The sequence below is a fragment of the Capricornis sumatraensis genome, chromosome 3, assembly GCF_032405125.1.
Source record: "Capricornis sumatraensis isolate serow.1 chromosome 3, serow.2, whole genome shotgun sequence".
NCBI lineage: Eukaryota > Metazoa > Chordata > Mammalia > Artiodactyla > Bovidae > Capricornis > Capricornis sumatraensis.
This window is the reverse complement of record NC_091071.1, coordinates 66,130,701-66,137,225: the sequence shown is the minus strand read 5'-3', so window position 1 is coordinate 66,137,225 and position 6,525 is coordinate 66,130,701.

The window sequence follows — 6,525 nt, the reverse complement described above, 5'->3', positions numbered from 1 at the left end:
CTACCCTGTCCCTGGGATTCTCCAAGCAAGAACACTGGAGTGGGTTGCCATTTCCTTCTCCAATGGATGAAAGTGAAAAGTCAAAGTGAAGTCGCTCAGTCGTGTCCGACCCTCAGTGATCCCATCGACTGCAGCCTTCCAGGCTCCTCCATCCATCCAGGCAAGAGTACTGGAGTGGGTTGCCATTGCCTTCTCCAGTTGTGAGGATACATTTTGCTAATTTTCTAAAGAGAAAATATATCAAAACTGAAAAGCATAAAAGAAGTCAGAGGAGGACTTGCCTGGCTGTCCAGTGGTTAAGACTCCATGCTTCTAATGCAGGGAATTTGGGTTCAGTTCCTGGTTGGGGAACTAAGATCCCACATGCCATGCAGCCAAAAAATTAAACTTTTTTAAAAATGAAGGAGGTCAGAGGGAAAAACGGGTGGAATGAATGCAAATCTGTTATAAATACATGTAGCAGTTTGGGATAGCAAAGTAGCTTACTTTATCTACATCTAGTTCCACAACAGGTCCTTCACTGTAGCTTTTCTGCAATGGAGAAAACATTCAGTGTGTACAAAATGCAGTCAGTATTTTCAGTTCTGATCCTGTGAACTTGTAAGCTCACTACAAGTTTTTTTTTTACAAGGGCAGGAAACTTCTGGACTGTTTCTTTGCCTGTCTTATTATTTCCCATATGTATCTATCTAACTTACTCCTAGGAAAATTAGTGAGGACCTGGTGAACCACCTTTAAGAAACTGGCATGACTTCTGAATAAAACTGGTGTTCATTCGATACAAGGAGAGACTATTTGAAGAAAACATCTTTCTGTTGAAAAAAGCGTCCATTACTAAATAAACACAAGAAACAATGGTGGCCTCTAAATGCTCTCAAAACCTTCCCAATGCCACAGAATGTTGTGTTTCCATCTTATTTAGAAGTATTTATGAGATTATTAATCCATAAATCTTGTTATTGCTCATAAGAATGCTACTAAAACCCTACTATATATACAGATAGATAAATATCTGTCTATACAGAGTAAGATTTAATTTATAAGATGTAGTTTCTGTTTGTAACTAAACAAAACATAGCATAGTCCAGGGCATTCCTTATGTCTGCCTTGGACTAGGGGAAAGAGTCTGTACATTTTCACAGGTATCCTCAAGGTGCAGCTCAGTACAGTGGTTTAGATTTTGCCTGTGGAATCAGGAAGGGTGTGTTTATGTGTGTCTGTGTGGTGTGAAGCAGAATAATTACCCACCCACCTGATATCTGAAAGATGAAGACTACATAGCCTAAGATACTTTAGTTGATTTTTGGGGTAGCTTCTATCTCGTAGCAGATTCTTGTACAGTGCCAGAGTTTTCTTGTACACTGACAGCCATGACCTATGATATAGTTATCTCTTAGCACCTGTTCTCACCATGGAAATTTCCATTCTGAACATTTCAAGTGCAAGAAAGACCACTACACACCTCCCACCCCCAATCTTTGGTTCTCAAAAGAATTTATCATTGTGTGTGGCATTGTGGAGCTGTATTTATCTTCAAATTACACCAATTAGCTTATGCCAGCTTCAGTGACACCAGCCCAAAGAGAGAGAATGGAATTTAAGGCCTCATTTTCATCCTTCATCTCAATGACTTCTCTTATCTCTCTCATCCCACTCCCTACAGAGAGGGTTTGTCATCATTATGGTCTGCTTTCCACACACTATTAAATTACCAGTAAAGTAGCACTATTCCCAGAATAAAGACTTTTATCTGTCCTTTGTGTCTACCCTGCCTGGCTCCCGTTATCTAGTCTACTTATCAACCTGAGGCCCAAATAAGACCAAAACCATGAGTTCCTTATTTATCAGAAACCAAGGTAGTTCTAGTCATATGGACTCTCCTGGGCCCTAGCTACTACCTAGCTCTTTCCAGTTACCTTCTTACCTTGGACAGTCTCTCAGGTTCACTGTCAACCAAATGCTTTGTCTATTTTTCATCAAGTGTCAATATTTATGGAGCATAAAACATGCTCAATATGTCAGACACTGTTCCTGGCCCTAAGACCACAACATTAAACAAGGCAAAGTCCTCTAAGCAGATCCTCATGGTGGGAGGAGGGGCAACACAGTGTGTATATAAATAGTAAGGTAACTCAGTGGTTGTTAAGTGCTATGGAGAAAAATAAAGCACGAGTGTGATAACATGCAGTATTATAAGCTTACTCATTTTATACAGCTTTACAGGACTTGAGAACTACAGATAGTTTAGACCTCTCTAGAGAAGTAGATAAATGCTTTGAACTGTCCTTTAGATACAAGTCTTGAGGGAATAATACTGAGCTGTCCAGCATCTGAGAGACTCAGCCAACCTATGCAGCTATTTGAGGAAGCAAATCCTGTGACTTTTTTGTAAGAGGAGCAGATCCTGGAATTTCCATGGCTGGGAATTGCTGACTAAATGGTTTTTGTTCAAAAGCAGCCACTGACAACAACCATGAGTCCTTGTAGGAGTCTCTACCAAGATCTGCTGCAGGATGATAGCTAACGCTAATAGGCAGAACAATCAGGAGCTCCTGGATTTACGAGCCCCTGTTGATCTTAGGTCAGTTCTTCCCTTCATTATTGTTGAGAAAGAAGCTCTAAATTACAAAATATCTAAGAGACAGATTACTTACATCATTTGGGAGAAAGAAGTATAGATTCTTGCCAAGAACCTATGCCAATTTTTTAAGATTATAACGAGATTGATAGCTAAAAGGATATGACCTAGGGAGACAGGTTACTCTCAATTTACAAAATTGACATTTCTATAGATTTTTGAGATGTGTACTGAAGGCTGTTTTCTCTCTGACAAATTAGACCAGTGTTTCTCAACTTCCTGACTTTGGGACCCTGTACCTCATAACCACATGTTAACATAAGTAACATTTTGGGGAAAAATAATATTTTCCAAAACAAAAGGAATAAAATTTTTGCAAATTATTATGTCATGCTTAAGAGAAGATAGTTGCATTATTGTATCTTCTTCTGCACTTGATTTGCAGTTGAAGTATAAGATGAAAATCTAGCCCCACGGAGTTATGTAAATGGAAGAGAGGACCTCGTGAACTTCCTGAAGGGCTCTCAGAATTCTCAGACCACACTTTAAGAATCACTGCAGTGTATCACTGCATAATGTATCACTGCAAGTGCTACACTGTATTAGGGAGGAGAAAACAAGTCTCCCAGTGAGCGAGTTGATAGCTTTTTGAAAGATAAAGGAGTCTGAGTCGTGGCATGCTGGCAACTGTAGTATTCTGGTAGTGCTTCTTTGAGAAGCACTATAAGCTTTGAGTTTAATGTATTAATATATACAGATAATCTGGGTCCCTTGTTAAACTTCGGATTCTGACTCAAAAGATCGGCTGTGAGGCTCCAGAACCTATAGTTCTAACAAGCTCCCAGATGATACTAATGGTGTTGATCCACGGACATCACTTTGAGTAGCACTGTTCAAGTAAATTATGCTATACACATCACCAGAAAACCTTTAGGACTATGCACAAGTGAGCTTCTGTGTGTGAGGGAAGTGTAGGATGGGGACAAGTGGAGGAAAGAGAGAAGTATAAACAAACTCATGCTAAATACTTTAAAAATAAACTATTAAGATGCTATTGTTTCTTATAAATCCTGTTCAGTTCAGTTGCTCAGTCACGTCTGACTCTGCGATCCCATGGACTGCAGCATGCCAGACTTCCCTGTCCATCACCAACTTTCCTGTCCATCACCAACTCAACCTCAGACTCACGTCTATCACGTCGGTGATGCCATCTAACCATCTCATCCTCTGTCGTCCCCTTCTCCTCTTACCTTCAATCTTTCCCAGCATCGGGGTCTTTTCCAATGAGTCAGTTCTTCACATCAGGTGGCCAAAGTATTGGAGTTTCAGCTTCAGCATCAGTCCTTCCAATCAATAAATCCTATACTATGACAGATTTTCACTACTACTAGTTAACTATCAAAGCAAGCTAAGGGATAATGTTGCTATGTTTGTTGAGGCAGAGAATGGTATTAGATCTGAAAAAAAATTTTTTTGCCCCTAATAATTGGGCAAGTAGTGATAGACCGTCTCTGAAGTTTATAGTATTATCAATAGAGTAATACCATGAAATTATGAAATTTATATATTCTCAGCATGTACAGAAATTCAGCAACTCATTCATTATTTCATGTGTAGAAACCACATTTTTAACAGGTTTTGCAGAGGACAGTACTGCAATAAAACAAACTTTTCTTTACTTATTATGCAAACAAAACCATATTAGCTAAAATGATCAAACAGAATTTTAAGCTTACAGTAGAAGCATGAGATAGTTTGATTCTTAAATGTTATTTCCCATTCTCTACAATTCTTCCTTAAGCTTAACTTCAATAACATTATTTTCTACCCAACTTTAGCCATTCAGCAACTTACCCACAAAATTTCATCATTCCTTGGACCTACCTTACTTCTGAGATCTTGAACACTGAAATTTAAAAGAACTTGTCTAAACATTGAAAGGATCTTCAACCTTATTGAAATCTCTAGGCCCTTAATCCCTCCCTTTGAAAAGTTTTTGATAAAATACACATAAAATTTACCATCTTAACCATTTTAAGTATACATTCCAGTCATTAAATACATTCATAGTACTGTGCAAGCATCACCACCATCCATCTCCATAACTCTTTCCATCTGGTAAAATATGAACTCTACATCCATTATTTTATATCCCCCCCCCAACTCCCCCTACCTCAGCCCCTAGCAACCATGATTCTTTTTGTCTCCATGATTTTGACTACTCTCATTTTTTTTTGAGGAACATCATACTATTTTTTACAGCAGCCATAATATTTTACATTTCTACTTACTGTGCTTAAGGATTCCATTGTCTCCCTATCCATGTCAACTTTTGTTATTTTTTGATGTAGCTATTCTCGTGGGCTATTTGCATTCCCCTAATAATTAGTGACGTTGAGCATCTTTTCATATTCTTGTTAGCCTTTTGAGTGTCTTCTTTGGAGAAATATCTATTCAAGTCCTTTGATCATTCTTAAATTGTTTTGTTGTTGAGTTTTAAGACTACTCTATATGGAACTTAATCTTATGATTTACAAATATTTTCTCCCATTGTTAAGATTTTTTATTGCACAAATTAAAAAAATTTCATGATGTCTAACTTATTTTTTCTTTTGTTGCCTGTACCTGTAGTGTCAAATCCAAGAAATCTGCCACATCCAACTGTCTGCAAACTTTGCCCTGTTTTCTTCCATGAGTTTTATAGTTTTAAGTCTCATGTTTAAATCTTTAATCCAATTTGAGTTAATTTTTGTAGATTGTTAATAAGGGTCCAACTTTTTTCTTGTGCATGAGCATATCGTTTTCTCAATATCATTTGCTGAAAAGACTGTCCTTTCCCCACTGAACAGTTTAGCATTTTTATAAAAAGTTATTTTACAAAAAAATTTATTCACCCATAAAAATGAATGAAGTATTGCCTTTTATAGCAACATGAATGGACCTAGAGGATATTATATGTGGTGAATTCAGAGAAAGACAAATACTATATGATAAAAAGCTTCTTGATGAAACTGAAAGAGTAGAGTGAAAAACCTGGCTTAAAGCTCAACATTCAGAAAACAAAGGTCACGGCATCTGGTCCCATCACTTCATGGGAAACAGATGGGGAAACAGTGGAAACAGTGTCAGACTTTTTTTGGGCTCCAAAATCACTGCAGATGGTGACTGCAGCCATGAAATTAAAAGACGCTTACTCCTTGGAAGGAAAGTTATGACCAACCTAGATAGCATATTAAAAAGCAGAGACATTACTTTGCTGACTAAGGTCCGTCTAGTCAAGGCTATGGTTTTTCCAATAGTCATGTATGGATGTGAGAGATGGACTGTGAAGAAAGCTGAGTGCTTAAGAATTGATGCTTTTGAACTGTGGTGTTGGAGAAGACTCTTAAGAGTCCCTTGGACTGTAAGGAAATCCAGTCAGTCCATTCTGAAGGAGATCAGCCCTGGGTGTTCACTGGAAGGACTGATGTTGAAGCTGAAACTCCAATACTTTGGCCACCTCATGTGAAGAGATGACTCATTGGAAAAGACCCTGATGCTGGGAGGGATCGGGGGCAGGAGTAGAAGGGGACAACAGAGGATGAGATGGCTAGATGGCATCACCGACTCGATGGACATGAGTTTGGATAAACTCCAGGAGTTGGTGATGGACAGGGAGGCCTAGTGTGCTGCAATTCATGGGGTCACAAAGAGTCAGATACGACTGAGTGACTGAACTGAACCACTTATATGTAGAATCCAAAAAACGTACAAATGAATTTACATACAATACAGATACACAGACAACAAACATATTGTTACCAAAAGGGAGGAGGGACAAATTACTAGGAGTATGGAATTAACAAACTACTGTACATAAAACAGATAAACAACAAGGACTTACTGTTAGCACATGGAATTATATTCAATACCTTGTGATAACCATGATGGAATATAATCTGAAAAAA